Source organism: Peromyscus maniculatus, chromosome 7 (assembly GCF_049852395.1).
Source record: "Peromyscus maniculatus bairdii isolate BWxNUB_F1_BW_parent chromosome 7, HU_Pman_BW_mat_3.1, whole genome shotgun sequence".
NCBI lineage: Eukaryota > Metazoa > Chordata > Mammalia > Rodentia > Cricetidae > Peromyscus > Peromyscus maniculatus.
Genome location: NC_134858.1, coordinates 63,088,565 through 63,104,746, shown reverse-complemented (window position 1 = coordinate 63,104,746; position 16,182 = coordinate 63,088,565). Strand labels below are relative to the sequence as shown.

The 16,182-nt window shown below is 48.5% G+C and overlaps 1 long non-coding RNA gene across 3 annotated transcripts in view; it reads left to right on the top strand.

The window, feature by feature from the left end:
* LOC121830883 (uncharacterized) overlaps positions 1–16,182 on the top strand; it is a 29,576-nt gene that overhangs the window by 9,085 nt on the left and 4,309 nt on the right. For 2 of the 3 annotated variants that reach the window (XR_013052794.1, XR_006074182.2), the window contains 2 exons: positions 8,586–8,734; positions 12,140–12,324. This is a non-coding gene — a long non-coding RNA (uncharacterized LOC121830883). Of the gene's footprint in view, positions 1–8,585; positions 8,735–12,139; positions 12,325–12,649; positions 12,729–16,182 lie in introns of all 3 variants that reach the window. The other variant, XR_006074183.2, reaches the window with a different exon arrangement.

The following is a 16,182-nucleotide window of genomic DNA, read 5'->3' as shown; positions in this document are numbered from 1 at the left end:
AGTCATGAAATGGGCACAGTACCCGCCCCATACGTTTGTGTGCGGTCAAATGAGACAGTATATCTGGCAAAGGCAGGCCGTTCTCTAGTTCAACCCAGCTCTGTCTCCCCATGACTTCACCCAGCTTTTCCCTACGTGATACAGACAGGGCAGCCCTCTGCAGAGAGCAAGCCCTCTTCTTTACATCTGACCGTGGTTCCTGTCACCCGAAAGCATAATTGCCCCCTCCTCTGAACTGCACTAAAGAGAGAGAAGTATTTTGGGAGGGGGATAGTGTCCAGCTGGGCCAGGCCTCTGGCAGTTCCTGGAGAGTGCAGGCATCAGAACAGCTCCATTAATACCCTGTAGACAACAATGTTCTGCAGAGAGAAAAGCCGCTGGGCCCTGCTAGTAGAAGACCACCAACAGAGCTGTGTGCTGGGCTCTCACATCCGAGCCCACCTACTCCTCGTTACTGCTCTGTGAGGCAATTTTTCTGTTTTACATTTGCAGTACAGAGAGGTCAAGTAACCTGCACAAGGATGCACAGCTGTGCCTGTCAGGACTGGAACTTGAACCCAGGGTGCCCCATGTGTACACTCCTGAAACAGAGTGCAAGAAGCGAATTTAATCTGAACTGATATCTCTGAGTCCAACTTGCAGTTTCCTTCCAGGAGTTATCTAGAGAAAGACTTGCTAATTTCTTATCTCATAATAATAATCTCCTGTGTTTATAGTACACTCCTCTTCCATGAATATATATCCTCTTTTCTATTTTGAGACGTCATCAGTGTTTCTATATGAATAAAACCTACATGTAGGTTAAGGATAGCCAGCTTGGGCTACATGAGATTTGTCGGGGGGAAAAAAAGTCCAAATAAGCGAATACTGTACAAAATAATATTGAAAACAATTTGAGCCAACTACAACAGCATATCCCTGTAATCCCTGCACTCCAGGAGCTAAGGCAGGAAGATTACAGGATTAAGACTAGCCAAGATATAGAAAACCATCACAAAGAGTTAAAATATGTGATTACTGTTGACCAGTAGGGACTGAACAGGTAACTCAGTGATAGACTGCTTGCCTTACATGTCCAAGGCCCTGGATTCTATTCCCAGTGCCAACAAAACAAAACAAGAAACTAGATATGATCCAACAATTCCAATGCTGGTACGTGCTTCAAATAACTGATGAACAGTTTCTCCTCAAACAAACCCTGTATGTGAGTATTCCTACTAGTAAAACAACCCAAATGTTTGCCACCTGGCAAATTCATCAACAAAAAGAATTGATGTGAACACCCTGAAAAAATATGGGAGGTGAAAAAAGCCAGAGTCAAAGATCACATTGTACGATTCCGTTTATAAAGAATATCCAGTCCGGCGGTGGTGGCACATGCCTTTAATCCCAGCATTCGGGAGGCAGAGCCAGGTGAATCTCTGTGAGTTCGAGGACAGCCTGGTCTATAAAGTGAGTTCCAGGAAAGGCGCAAAGCTACACTTAAAAAAATAAAAAATAGGCTGGATGGTAGTGTCGCACGCCTTTAATCCCAGCACTCGGGAGGCAGAGGCAGGAGAATCTCTGTGAGTTCGAGGCCAGCCTGGTCTACAAAGTAAGTTCCAGGAAAGGCGCAAAGCTACACAGAGAAACCCTGTCTCGAAAAACCAAAGAAAAGATAAATAAATAAATAAATAAATAATAAATGATAAATAAATTGTTAATAAATAAATAAAAATAAAAAAAACAAAACAAAGCAAAAATAATATCCAGAAAGAGGCAAGATGCATGTTAGAATTTGCTGGGAGCTGAGGAGATGAAAGCTAGGTGTGGTTTGTTTGGGGGTCTATTCTGGTGGAATGGCAGTGTTGTGCCGCAAGACAGAAATGATAAGTAAACAACAATGCTCAAACTAAAGTTCTGTAGTTTAACATAATTAATATAGGGTGACTTGGTGGGGAAAGGCACTTGCTGTTCAGCCTGACGACTCAAGTTCCATCCCCAGAACCCACATGGTGGAAGGAGAACTGCCACCTTAGGGTTGCTTCCACAGGTGCAGGGCATGGTGTGCCTACCCTAGAGTCACATCATACAACAATAAATATGAAACTTACAAGACAAAAAGATTAACTTTGTGTTCAGTGAATTTTACTTAGTCTGATGAAGGGAATATTGATCCCTAAGATCATTAAATCTTCCAACCCCTAGCCTTCCAGCAACATTTACATATATATGGCTGGGATGCCAGAAACATCTACAGACCTTTGTGTGTGTGTGTGTGTGTGTGTGTAGTTTTAATGTAAATGTAGCAGCTTGTATACATTGTATCTTTTTTTGCTTGTTTTTTGTTTTTCAAGACAGGGTTTTTCTCTGGCTTTGGAGCCTGTCCTGGAATTCACCCTGTAGACCAGGCTGGCCTCGAATTTACAGAGATCCGCCTGGCTCTGCCTCCCGACTGCTGGGATTAAAGGCGTGGGCCACCACAGCCTGGCATAGACATTGTATCTTGTTTCTTTTTCTCAGCAAATAACTTGGTGGTGAGTCTGTATCTGGAATTTGTACTGGCCATAATGCTATGTTCATTCAACTTCCATTTGATGGACGTTTTCTGGTTGATCATCTAGCTTATCCAAGTTGTCAATTAGGTTTCTCCCCCAATCTATTGCTATTTTTTTGTTATTGTTTTTTTTTGGGGGGGGGGTTGTTGGGTTTGGTTTGGTTTTGGTTTTTCGACACAGGGTTTCCTTTTGTAACCCTGACTGTCCTGGAACTCTGTAGCCCAGGGGCCTTGAACTCATAGAGATCTGCCTGCCTCTGCCTCCTGAATTATGGGATTAAAGGCATGGGCTGCCACAGGCCAGCTATTTTTTGCTATTTTCCACAAAGCTGCTGGGTTTTACATTTTGAACATTCCTTTTGGTCTTTTCTTCACCCGTTTTTTTTTTTTCCCTTTTGCATCACTGAAGATTGACCTCAGCCTCCTGTTTTTTTTTGTCTCTCTCCTCAGTGCCGGCCATGAACCCAGGGCATTCCAGGCAAGTGCTCGGCGCCCTCCCCCCACTCAGCTACAGGGTCTCTGCAGCTGCAAAAATATTGCCTGTTTGTTGTACACATTTCAAAGAACTCTGAAGTTCATATACCAAAGTGGGAGAACCAACCGTACCCCAGTCCCGTTCCCCAGAACTGGATCTGCTCCTTCTTCCTCGGCTTCCCTTCCGAGGCAGCTGCTGGCTGCTGGCCTGCAGCACTCACACTCCCCAGAGCTTTTCCTGTGCACAGCCTTGTCCAGCGCTGCAGCAGCAGCAACAGCTTCCCTGGTTCCTCCTCCTGCCCCACCCCCACCCCATTCCTTCCCTCTTCTTTTAAAGAGACTTTCCCCCAGTCTCCCTTTGTTCTCAGGACCGGAGTTGGAACTAAAGTTTACAGTCATATATGACTTGTTGGGTGGAGTGGCTCATACCTTATCTCTGCACTTTAGGAGGCTGAGACAGGAGGATTGCAAGTTTGAGGCTAGTTTGTGCTACATACTGAGACCCTGTCTTTTTTTTTAAAAAAATACCAACTACAAAAAAGTACATATATGTGTGCATAGACATACATACACATAATGGCTTACAACACCAGACTCAGCAACAGCTGGTTCTAGCTAGTCTTTTCAGAACTAATACTGGGTCCATAAGATGGCTCAGCAGATAACAGTGCTTGTAGCCTGGGCACAGGAGTTAACTCTTTATACCCTCACAATGGAATCAGAGAACCAGCCTGCACCAGTTGTCCTCAGGACCCCCACCCCCACCTCCCACATGCATGCTAGGGCACACACAGTAAATGTTTCAAATTTTTTTTTTTTAGACAGGATTTCATTGTGTAGATCAGGCTGGCCTCCAACTCACCAAAATCTGCCTCCCAAGTGCTGGGATTAAAAGTATGTTACTGGTGGTGACACACACCTTTAATCCCAGCACTCAGGAGGCAGAGCCAGGCAGATCTCTGTGAGTTCGAGGCCAGCCTGGTCTACAGAGCAAGATCCAGGAAAGGCACCACAACTATACAGATAAACCCTGTCTCAACCCCTACACACACACACACACACACACACACACACACACACACACACACACAAAAGCATGTTACAGGCTTAGGGGGCTGGAGAGATGACTTGGGGGTTAAGAGCACTGGCTGCACTTCTAGAGAGCCTGAGTTCAGTTCCCAGCAACCACATGGTGGCTCGAAACCATCTAAAGTGGGATCTGATACCCTCTTCTGGAATCAAGTCAATAAAACACTCATATACATAAAATAAATAGATACATCTTTTTTTAAAAAAAAAAGAGGAAAGGTGAATAAAACAGAAGGCTCAAGGAAGTCAAAAAGTGATCCTGTCTGATTCTTTTGTTTGTGGAGGTTTTCTTTTGTTTTGTTTTGAGATGGGGTTTCTATGTGTACATCATGCTGTCCTGGAACTCGCTCTGTAGACCAGGCTGGCCTCGAATTCACAGAGATCCACCTGCCTCTGCCTCCTGAGTGCTGGGATTAAAGGCAATCTTTTAGTTTGTTTAGTGTTCATTGGTGTTTTTCCTGCATGTATGTCTGTGTGAGGGTGTCAGAAACCTTGAAACTGGAGTTACAGACAGGTATGAACTGCCATGTGGGTCCTGGAAATTGAACCTGGGTCCTCTGGAAGAGCAGCCAGTGCTCTTAACCACTGAGCCATCTCTCCAGCCCCAGTACAGGCAAATCTTAAAGAGGCATTTTTTTCAGTAAGATTCCCTGTTCCCATGGTGACATCTGGGCCAGAGCTGCTGCTGAAGGCCATGTCTGGGTCTGTGGTCCTGCTGTAGCTGAGGTCTGTGTTGATGTCTGTGGCCTGTGTCACCTTAGAGGGCCATAGGAACCATGGGTGATGAAATCAGAGGGCCATACTGTTGCTGGAGAGCTTCTCTCCAGGTTCCCCAAGCCCCGCAGTCCCACAATCCACTTATAAAATAATCACTCAGACGCTTATATCACTTATAAACCGTATGGCCGTGGCAGGTTTCTTGTTAACTGTTCTTTTATCTTAAGTTAACCCATTTTTATAAATCTATACCTTGCCACATGGCTGGTGGCTTACCAGAGTCTTCACATGCTGCTTGTCCTGGCGGTGGCTGCAGTGTCTCTCCTCCTTCTTCCTGTTTCCCCAATTCTCCTCTCTCTTTGTCCCACCTATACTTCCTGCCTGGTCACTGGCCATCAGTGTTTTATTTATATAGAGTGGTATCCACAGCACCATACGGAGCCAGCCCTGTCCTTTGCTGGCCCTGAGACTCATGAGAGAGCTGTCCCCCAATGCCGAATTCCGGAGAGATGGTCCCACTCCTCACCACAGGAGAGAGAGAACTGACCCTGAAGGCATGGGCATAGGGGAGCGGGCGGCCCCAGTGGCAAGGACTGACCAGCTCAGCTCAGCTACCACCCACGCCACAGTTGGGCCTTGGGTTGGCCCACTCTAACATCTACCCCATCCAGGACCTGCTCATGAGGGACTGGTCCTGTGGAAAGATACTCTCAGTATCTGCAAGATTATGATATCAGAGAGGTGTTTCAGTGAGGATCCAGTGATGATGGTGTCGCAGAAACCAGAGGCCTTGCACCAGGCCAAGGACTCATTGCAGTGAACATTTGCAAGTAAAGCTGATTGGACAAAAGGGTGGACTGGGTGACACGTCACAGCTCCCGATGCCACCAGGACAAACGAAGTGTGGAGAGGTGGGAAAGATGGAGGATCAAAGAGGTGTTTTGTTTTGTTGGGTTTGTGTGCTTGGTTTGGTTTGATGTTTTTTTTTCTTTCGGGGGAGATACAGGGGTGAAGGGACTGGGAGGTGAGAGGAATTAGGGTGCATGATGTGGAATTACCAAAGAACCAATAAAATTATGTTAAGTTTAAAAAAAAAAAAAAAAGAGCCAGGCGGTGGTGGCACACGCCTTTAATCCCAGCACTTGGGAGGCAGAGGCAGGCGGATCTCTGTGAGTTCGAGGCCAGCCTGGGCTACCAAGTGAGTTCCAGGAAAGGCGCAAAGCTACACAGAGAGACCCTGTCTCGAAAAACCAAAAAATAAAAATAAAAAAAAATAAAGATTCCCTGTTCCCAGATATGTCTAGGTTTGTGTCAAGTTGACAAAAACCAACCAGGACACATCTGTATAATTATCACCCTAAAGAGCTAGTTACACACGACTCTGTAAGCCACAAAACCACATGTTTGTTACAGCCACTACAGTCAACCCTTGTAACCTTAGTAGGAAAGCAGCCACACGGAACAGAAAAACAAGGGGCATGGCTAGGTCCCAGGAAAACATACCACCAGGCTGTGCATACACCAGTGCCCTAGAAAGCGTGTAACATGCCAGTACACAAGAGTGCTCTGTGTATTATTACCTCCTGTGTCATAAGAGGCTGGATAGATCGCTCTTTACCCATTGGCTCTTAGACCCCATCCAGACTCGGGTGTTTCTTCATGCCTCTCCAGAACCCTCATAGACATGTAAGTGTGTGGGCCCAACTGGAGAACAAGGTGTTTGGTTGGTCTGGTTGTTTTTGAGACTAGGGGCAAGGTCTCTCTGTGTAGCTCCGGCTATCCTGGAACTCCCTATATAGACCATGCTGACCTTGAACTCACAGAGATCCACCTGCCTCTGCCTCCCGAGTGCTGGGATTAAAGGTGTTTGCTTCCATGCTTGACTAGAGAACGCGTGTTAAAAGCCTGAAGGGGCTGGGGAGATGGGCCGGTGGTTAAGAACACTTGTTTTTCTTGCAGAGGACCCAGGTTTAATTTCCAGCACCTACATGGTGGTTCATAACCATCTGTAGTTCCAGTCCCAGGGGATCCAGTGCCCTCTTCTGGCCCTGGCAGGTACTGCATGCATGTTGTACACAGACACATGCAAGCAAGCAAACAAACAAAAACACCAAACTTAAAATATGAGAGGAAGAAAAAAAAATTAAATATCTGTATCTGTGTTATTTAGAGGTATCTTACTATATTATAATTTTTTTCCTTTTTTATTTTTTAGACAGGGTCTTGTCGTGTAACCTTGGCTAACAAGGAGTCCCATATATAGACCAGGCTGGCCTTGAATTTATAGTAATCCTCTGGCCTCAGCCTCCCAAGAGATGAGGTTACAGGCATGTGCCATTCAGTACACACACACAAACATCCTTTTCAGAGACAGAATCTCATATAACCCAGGCTGGTCTTGACCCTACTGTGCAGCTAAGGATGACCTTGATCTCCTGATCCTCCTGCCCCTACCTATCTCGAGTGCTGGGATTAGCAGTGCTTGCCACAGTCTCCATCTAGTCATCTGGCTAGTGTCCAGGGTATGAGACCACCTGGTAGGATTCTCATTGTGATGCTGTGCTTTTGACCTCTACAGTTCCAATTAAGTGTTTGGTCTTGTGTCTTTTTGTTGTTTTTGAGACAGGGTTTCTCTCTGTTCTGGTGCCTGTCCTGGATCTCAATCTGTAGACCAGGCTGGCCTCGAACTCACAGAGATCCATCTGGCTCTCCCTCCTGAGTGCTGGGATTAAAGGCATGCGCCATCACTGCCCAGCGGTTTTGAGTCATTTTGTTTGCAGTGCTGAGGTGGAATATGAGGCCGCAGGTGTTACACAGTGCTCTGCCCCGCTCTCTTTTTTTTATACATATGGAATATGTCCAGTTGTGTACATGTTCTTTTTTAGCTCTCTGACTTGAAACCCTGGCCGCTGTGTGTTCTTTTCAATGAAGAGGGGCTACTAGAACGCTTTCTTCCCAGGCTGAGATCTGGAAACTGTTTAGGCAACACGAAGGGACATTCATAGAACTGACCTCACTGTTTCCTACTGAGCAGTCACTGTTTTTTCCTTGTCTGGCTTTTCGTGTCTGGAGAATCCTTGTTTCCCAAATGCAGTGGATGGAGATGGTATTTTGTGTGTCTTACATGGGAATATACATCATCTGGACTGGAAGAAGAAATACGTGTTTGTGGGATTTATGCTTACTTTTGTTTGCTGTGTTGGTTGTTTTCAGAAATGGTCTGGCTGTGTAGCTCAGGCTAACCTTGAACTTGAGGCTTTCCTGCCTTGCCTCAGTGCTGTGAATATAGGTGTGCGCCACCTTGTCTGGCTATGATCCTTTTTTCATTTGCTCAGTTGGCATTTATTAGAAAGCAGTTTGCCACATGCCCATTTTACACTGGTCTTAAGGTTCTGCAAACATCCAAAGCTTTCCTATCAGGGCTTTATATACACCCTTTTCTCTCTCTAGAATGTTCTTCATAGCCATATATCCCTTTTGCATGTGGAAAGAGGCCTTCTTAGCCAGGAAGTGGTGGCACATGCCTTTAATCCCAGCACTCTGGAGGTGGAGGCAGGTGGATCTCTGCATTCAAGGCCAGCCTGGTCTACAGAGTGAGTTCCAGGACAGCCAGAGCTACACAGAGAAACTCTGTCTGGGTGGGGGTGAGGGGTGGGGGGAGAGGCTTTCTTAGACAGTTCTATAGTACTGAATTTCTATTATTTTCTAACACGTTTCTGCTTTCTTTGACCCTTACAGCTACTGTTTTGTTTTGCTTTGTCTTTTTCAGCCCAGGCTGGCCTCAGACTTGGAAACTGCCTCAGTCTCCCAACTACCAGAAATCAGATATGAACCACACTCAGCTGCTTCTCTTAGACTATAGGAAGGAAGTTTTGTCTGATTCCCTGGAGCCATTTCAGCGCCAGGTGTGGTGGACAGGTATGTTTGTTATTTATTTATTTTTTTTATTTCTATGTGTAATTATTTTTGAGGTAAGTCTCATGCAGCCCAGGCCTTGAACCTACCCTGTCACCCTTGAACTCCTCATCCTCATCCTCCACCTCCTGAATGCGGGGTCACAGGTGTGTGCCATCATGCCCAGCTGCTGAGTATTCAGTTTATTAATACGGAAGAAGATGAATGAAGGAGCGCACGAAAGAGTGAGTCTTTGAGAGCTTCCCAGGGCTTGTCGCGTAGCGGTACAGTGAGACCGGGGATGCTTGGCTCACAGGAGCACGTCTCCGAACTCTGACTCCATCTGCCTCTCCCTCAGCCGTGCCTTCTCGAGTGATAACTGCTGGCCCTGCCTACTGGCCAGAGGAGGGCTGACAGGTGAGGCTGACAAGTTCCAGGCCCAAGAACCAGATGCTGGGCAGAAGCCAGAGCTCAGCTTCCATGATGTCACTGCCTTCAAGGGACACATCCCTCCCATTCCTTCAGAGTGCTGCCTGCCACTCTGGAAAGAGTCTCAGGCAGCATGGCGGTACACGCCTCTAATCCCAGCACTGGAGAGACAGAGCAGGGGAATCACTGAAAATTTGATGCCTGCTCGTTCTGCGTGGTGAGCTCAAGCCAAGCAGGGCTTCTGTAGGATAGCGAGGCCATCACAAGAGCAAACGAATGAAAGATACGGCCTCTCTCCTGGTTCTAGGTCCAAACCCATTTGTGACCATTGACACCTGTTAGCGTACACCAGGCCCCGGGTTCAGTCTTCAGGACCAAGAAACAAAGCAACCATTGGAATATAAACAGAACAAGAAAGAAGTTGTTTGATAAAGTGAGCAGTCTTACTTAAAACATTTTTTACAATTCTCTGAGTTGGAGAGGACTCGGGAAACTTGTCTCAAACCCCCTTTAACAGAGGAGGAAACAGACTTCAATGAGATGATACATGGAGGTTGTTTAGCATCGTGTTTGAGACTTTGCGTTTACTTTATCTTCTGACCATCTTCAGCAAACCACCTAAGATTGACTTCCCTACAATATCCACCCCCAACAGTTGTCCAGATCAGTAGTAGAGGGTTTGTCTGGCATGGGCTAATGCCCTGGGTTCAATCCTCAACATCACAAAACATCCCAAGAGTTATAGCTACCAATTTTTATTTATTTATGATTTTGTGTGTGTGTGTGTGTGTGTGCAACCACGCGCACACATGTGTACATGCATGCCATACCATACATGTGGAGGTCTGCCATACCATACATGTGGAGGTCTGCCATACCATACATGCGGAGGTCTGCTGTACTCTACATGTGGAGGTTGGGACGACTTTCAGGACCTCTCACCTTCTACTGCGGGGTTTCAGGGTCTCCGTGGTTTCTGCTCCTGCACCCTGTACTTCAGGCTACTTGGCCCATGAGCTTTCAGGCAATTCTCCGGTCTCTTCCTCCCATCTCACCATAGGAATTCTGGGATTACACCACATCAGTGGGTTCTGAGGATGAACTCAAGGTGCCCCTCCTTGCTGAGCCAACTCCTCGGCACCCCGATTTGTTTTGTGATGTGTAGTTTCACTGTGTTGCCTAGGTTGGGCTATACAACAGGCATGCACCACTGCACCTAATCTTACTGTTTTGTGTGTACACCAGTAAGGTGCCAGGCTTTGAGCTAGTCAGTTTGTACGTATCATTTGACTCCTGTGTCCTGGGGTAGAATAGGCACCAGCCCTATGTTACTGATGAGGAGCCTGAAGCTTGGAAGCATGTGGCCTCCCCAACATCTTATAATTCGTGAGCAGCATTCAGACTCTGCTGAACGTTCAGGTTCTGGCTTCTCTCTTAACCGTCCAAATAGCTTCCTTTTCCTGTCAGCTTGTCCCTGGGCTCTAGAGGCGGGGATGTCCCAAGAGTTCATTTGGTCAGTCACCCTAACAAGGCCAAACAGGGTCAAGACTTCCAGTTGGGAGTCTTCGCCGAGGCTCGACCCGAGTGTCTTTACAGTTGGCAGTGAAGATGTTTCTGAGGGTCAAAGACAATCTCACGTGAAAACCACAGACAGTGGTGTGCCATTCCTGCAGCAAGTGTCCCGCTAGTGGGGTCTCCAGGAGCCCCTGGTTCTGCATCTCCATAGGATGGGGGAGCTGCCCACAGAGGCAGAAACGTGGATGTCCCCTCTCTCTTAGGCCTACAGAAGGGGACTGGCCTCTCTCGAAAAGAGTGGGACTTGAACCAAGCTAGCTTGAAAGAAGCCTAGGGATGGAGTGGGCAGGTATACTTCTAGGAGAGAAGCTAGAGGCCCTGGCCAAGGCACCCAGCATTGCCCAGACTCCTCGGAAAATCTCGGAGCCCTCCAAGTGAAAGGCTGGGTTGCTTTGCTTTGTTCTGAGATTTATTTGTGGTGTGTGTGTGTGTGTGTGTGTGTGTGTGTGTGTGTGTGTGTGTGTGCAGGAGTGAGGTGCTCTCGAAGGCCAGAAGAGGGTGTCAGGTCCCCTGGAGCTGGAGTTACAGGTGCTTGTGAGCTGCCTGGCGTGGGTACGGACGCCAAACTCAAATCCTCTGAAAGAGCAGCAAGTGCTCTTAAGTGCTAATCCACCTCCAGACCCCAAGTGAGGGGTTGTTATCGTCCCTGGCAGTGAGGAAATTGGGCGCAGGAGGGCAGGCTAAATGCTGGATGATGAGGTGGATTGTTCTGAGTCAGGCTTTGAGAAACCTGGAAGTTTCTAAAGCTTCAAGAATTCAGGGTCATGTGGGGGGCAGGTCTTCACAAGGAAGAGAGGGGTAGCCAGAGATATTGGAGACTCCCAGTGGGCTCTGAGGGCAGGCTGGCATCTGAGGATGTGGCTGGACTGGCAGGAGACTGAGGTCTGCACAGGATCTCAGAGGTGTGGCTCCGTTGGTAGAGTGCTTGTTTACCTCGAATGCCTGAAGCACCGAGTTCAGCCCCCCAGTGCCGTATAAACCGGGCATCTAGACATAAGCCTGTAATCATAGCACTGGGGAGGTGGAGACAGAAGAATTGAAAGTTCAAGGTCATCCTTCACTACAGTTTGAGGCCAACCTAGGCTATGTGAGACCTTGTCAAAAACAAAATTTATATAATCCATCCATGTGGCAGAGGCCCAAAGAGGGGAAGACCTTTGACCAAGGATGTAAAGGGTTAATAGAGCCCGACTAGAAAGACCTCAACAAGTTTAAGGACCTATTAGAGTTCACTCCTATGCAGCCCCCCAACATAGGCATTGAGACTGGCTGAATCTCCTATAGCAGACCCCAGGGACTGAGGTCCCAATCAGACCCACCTAAGCTTATTTCTCACTTTGAGACCCCCAAGGGCCATTCTCAGGGCCCACAGCCTGCTCCTCTGTACTCCCAGGCCATTGATTGGACCTCTGTGGTCACTTTCAGCTCCAAGTGACCGGAAGAAAGCCAAGCCAGGGCTTTCAAGCCTCCTGCCGCACCTGCAATCCAGTCTGACACAGGGAGGCGGCCAACTCCACTGCGGCTCACACAGCTGTGAAGTGAGCGCCTGGTTCTTCTAGGCAACCTGATCTGTGCAAGGCCCTTGATGTCTCCTTTTGAACCCTGGAAAGGTATCAGTCATGCAAGGACCCCAGGTGGATCGGCAATGCAGAGCTGGGGTTGGGGAGGGCCTGCCTGGGGAAAACATACCAAGAGCAAAAGAGGAAAAAGAAGGAATCCAGGTGGTCTGGGGCAGAGGTGCAGGTGAGAGAAAAGGTTGATCTGGTGGGCCCACTGCGAGGTAGAAAGAGAAAGGTGGGGGTGGGGGTGGATTTTGAATGGCCTGGCCTGTGCCAAGAGTTACCGTGTCCCATGTGTCCCAAGCAAAAGAGACCTGGCAGGGTGGGGCAGGAAAACATCAGCCCTGGTGTTCACCAGCTGTGCTGCCCTTGGCAGGTCTCTTGGATGCTCTGAGCCTTGAGTTACAGAATCAAACAGCAGCGTGGTTCATCCTTCACATTGGGCTGTCTGTGAGGTCAGTCAGTGGTCAGTCCTCCTGCAGACACTCCCACTTCCCCTGCTGGGCACTCTGGGTGTGTTCCTTCACCCAAGTATACATCCCTCCTGCATCCAAAATCTTACCCCTTCCCACCCCACTCCACCTGGACTCCAGCTAGGGACACACTAGCATTCTGGGAGTACCTCCCTCCTGGATTGGAGCCAGCCCTGAGAACAAATGGAGGGCGGGGGTGGGGTGGGCGGCTGGGGCGGGGGGGGGGGCGGGGGGGGGGTGAGCTGGGATCTTTCCATGACACCCTGTGGAGGAGAGAAATTCACGTCTGCACCTCCTCACGCTTGGTCTTCCCCACCCCACCCTCTGAGCGGTTATTACCCCACCCCCACCCCCTTTTCCTAAACTCTGGCCTGGCCTGCCTTCTTCACAAGGAGCGAATGTTATTTAAAAGATCTGGAGATTTGCCTTAAATAGGCATGGTGTGTTGTGCCAGGGCCAGGGTGAGGGGTGCGGGGAGGCTGTTCCGGTGGAGGAGAGAGAGGAGCTGGTCACAGCAGAGGATAGCAGCGTCCCCAGGGGTGTTACGGTTGACTAGGCCCAGCCCCGCTGTCCCAGCCGACGCCATGGTCTTTATGCCCCAGGAATGGAAACAAGTGTTGAGGGCAGATGGCTGTGTGCCTCCTAGACACCAGTTCCTAGAACTTCAGTCCTGCCCCACGGGCTGCCCCTGTCTGACCTCCCAGCCCTAGTTGGTAACTGGATACTGGTCTCACTAGACATCTCCCCAGGTGAGCTGGGTCTCTACTTACTGAACTTGAGGGCCACCCCAGGGGTGTGGCAGGCGTCTGCTTGGATGTTGAGAGGCTGATGAAGAGCTGGAACCAAGGGGATGTAGAGCAAAAGGTGGGCTGGCCTGTACAGACACACAAGCACATGGAGCAGACTCATTCACCCGGCTGCCCTACTGCTCCCCTCTGGACCTGCTGAGACTCCTGGGATGCACTAATGGGAGTCTTTTTTTTTCTTTATTATTATTATTATTATTAAGAAATTTTCTATTCATCTTATATACCAACCACAGATCCCGCCCCCCCCCCCATGGGAGTCTTGACTGGGCGTGGTGGCACAGACCTTTGATCCTGGTACTCAGGAGGCAGAGGCAGGTGGATTTCTGTGGGCTCAAGGCCAGCCTGCTCTACAGAGGGAGTTCTAGGCCAACCAGGGAAACACAGTGAGACCCTATACAAAATAAATAAAAAACAGAAAAGAAAAAAATGGGGGGCTCTGCTGGGCATGATGTCCCAGCAAAACACTCAGGAGAGAGAAAGAAAAATAAAAAAAATAACATCTTACCTGTGGAATTTAAGGGACAAAAGCTAGGGGACAAGAAAATATTCTGGGGCGGGGGTCAAGATCATGATGGGGAAACCCACAGAGACAATTGACCTGAGCTAGTGGGAGCTCATGGACTCTGGACTGACAGCTAGGGAACCTGCATGGGACCAAACTAGGCCCTCTAAATGTGGGTGACTGTTGTGTGGCTTGATATGTTTGTGGGGTCCCTGGCAGTGGGACCAGGATTTATCTCTGGTGCATGAACTGGCTTTTTGGAGCCCATACCCTATAGAGGGACACCTTGCTCAGCCTTGATGCAGTGGGGAGGGGCTTGGTCCTGCCTCCCTTGATGTGCCAGACTTTGTTGACTCCCCAAGGGAGGCCTCAGCCTCTCTGAGGAGTGGATGGGGGTGTGGTGACGGGGAGAGCGGGAGAAGGAGAGGGAGGGGGACTGTGGTTGGTATGACAAATGAAAAAAATAAATAAATTAAAAGAAGAAAGAAAATATTCTGAGTCCAGAATGCCTTTAATCCCAGCAGGCAGGCAGATCTCTGAGTTCAAGGCCAGCCTGGTCTACTCTACAGAGCTAGTTCCAGGACCACCAGGGCTGCACAGAGAAACTCTGTCTTGGAAAAAAGAGAGAGAGAGAGAATATTCTGTATTAGGTCCTTTTCGTGGGTGCCCATCTACTTACAGCTGTATCACCTTGGCCCTCAAATCTGTAAACTAGGTCAGAGTCTCTACTCTGTCGTGTTCTGGTGAGAAGGTGGCCAGAGGAAAGAGGGACTTTGATAGGGGAGGATCTCCCGTTGATTGGGTCAATCTGAGAGACAAGACTTGCTTCTCCCCACCCCACAGTGGGTAGCCCAGCTCTGCTGGAGACAGTTGGAAGGGAAGGCTGTGGAAGCCATCTTTCCATTCCTTCAGACCGCTGTTAATTCTTTTTCTTATTCTCAGAGGCACCTAGGGAGTGAGTTTGAGGAAGAGAGCTTATATACAGGGGTGGGGAGTTACCCCTTCGGGTGATTGTAATAAGGACAATATGAGCCAATCTGGAGGGTTTCCCTCATGCTGGTCCCAACCTGGCTCTTTTTCAGCCTTTCTGAGATTTATTTTGTTTAACTGATAAGCTCATAGTCTTGGTTGGCCTTGAACAGAGACCTATCCGACTCTGCCTCCAGAACGCTGAAATTAAAGGCACGCACTATATGACCTGTGTCCCTGGGCCTATTCATTCTAATTCTGTTGACTGGCAGGTGACCCTGTTTCACTAATGATGAAGCCAAGGTTCAGGAGACTTAAGCAGAACCTCCGAGGTCTCACACACAGTCCGGAAGGAAAGAACCAGGATTTAAACATAGGAATCAGCCTTTGGGAAACCCTATAACTGGGGCTTGAGTTCCAGACCCAGCTAGCAAGCACGGCCTTGGCCAAATCACCTAGCTGCTCATCCATCAGGGATCTTTCTCCACCAGGGAAACCGTTGTCCCACCCTCCTCCCAGAAAAGAACAAGGGGCCTAAGGAACCCCAAACACGAGCTTAACGCCCAGTGGAGGCTTCTGAACAAAGGAAACTTCCAGCTCAACATTGACTCAACGCCCCCTCCCTTCCCGCTCCTGGGGTGAGGCTGTGCCCCACTCAGGCTGCAGACTTTGGGACAAAGGATTTGCAGGGTCTCCAGCGAGATGTTGGATGACTCCTTGGTGCCCCCTAGTGGTGTGAGTGCTTAGACTGGGAGGGCCTGGCAATATCCATTAGCCAGTATGAATGAGTAAGATATATATACCAAACAACAAAAAAGAAAAGGATACACCAGGGTCACACAAGGCATAGCATCCTCCATAGATGACCACCCCACCCAGGCAGAGGGTAGACGTGTACTCCCTTAGTCTGTGAAATGTTCAGAGTGTCCATTCATTATTTTTATTTTGCTTTTTCCGAGACAGAGTGTCTCTGTGCGGCTGTAGCTATCCGGGAACTCACTCTGTAGACCAGGCTGACCTCGAATTCACAGAGATCTGCCTGACTCTGCCTCCCGAGTGCTGGGATTTAAGGTATGCGCTGCCACCACTGGGCCAGTGTCCACTTTTTAAAATGTTGTGCTGAAATCTGTGAAAATACAAAAAATGCTTAGGCCAG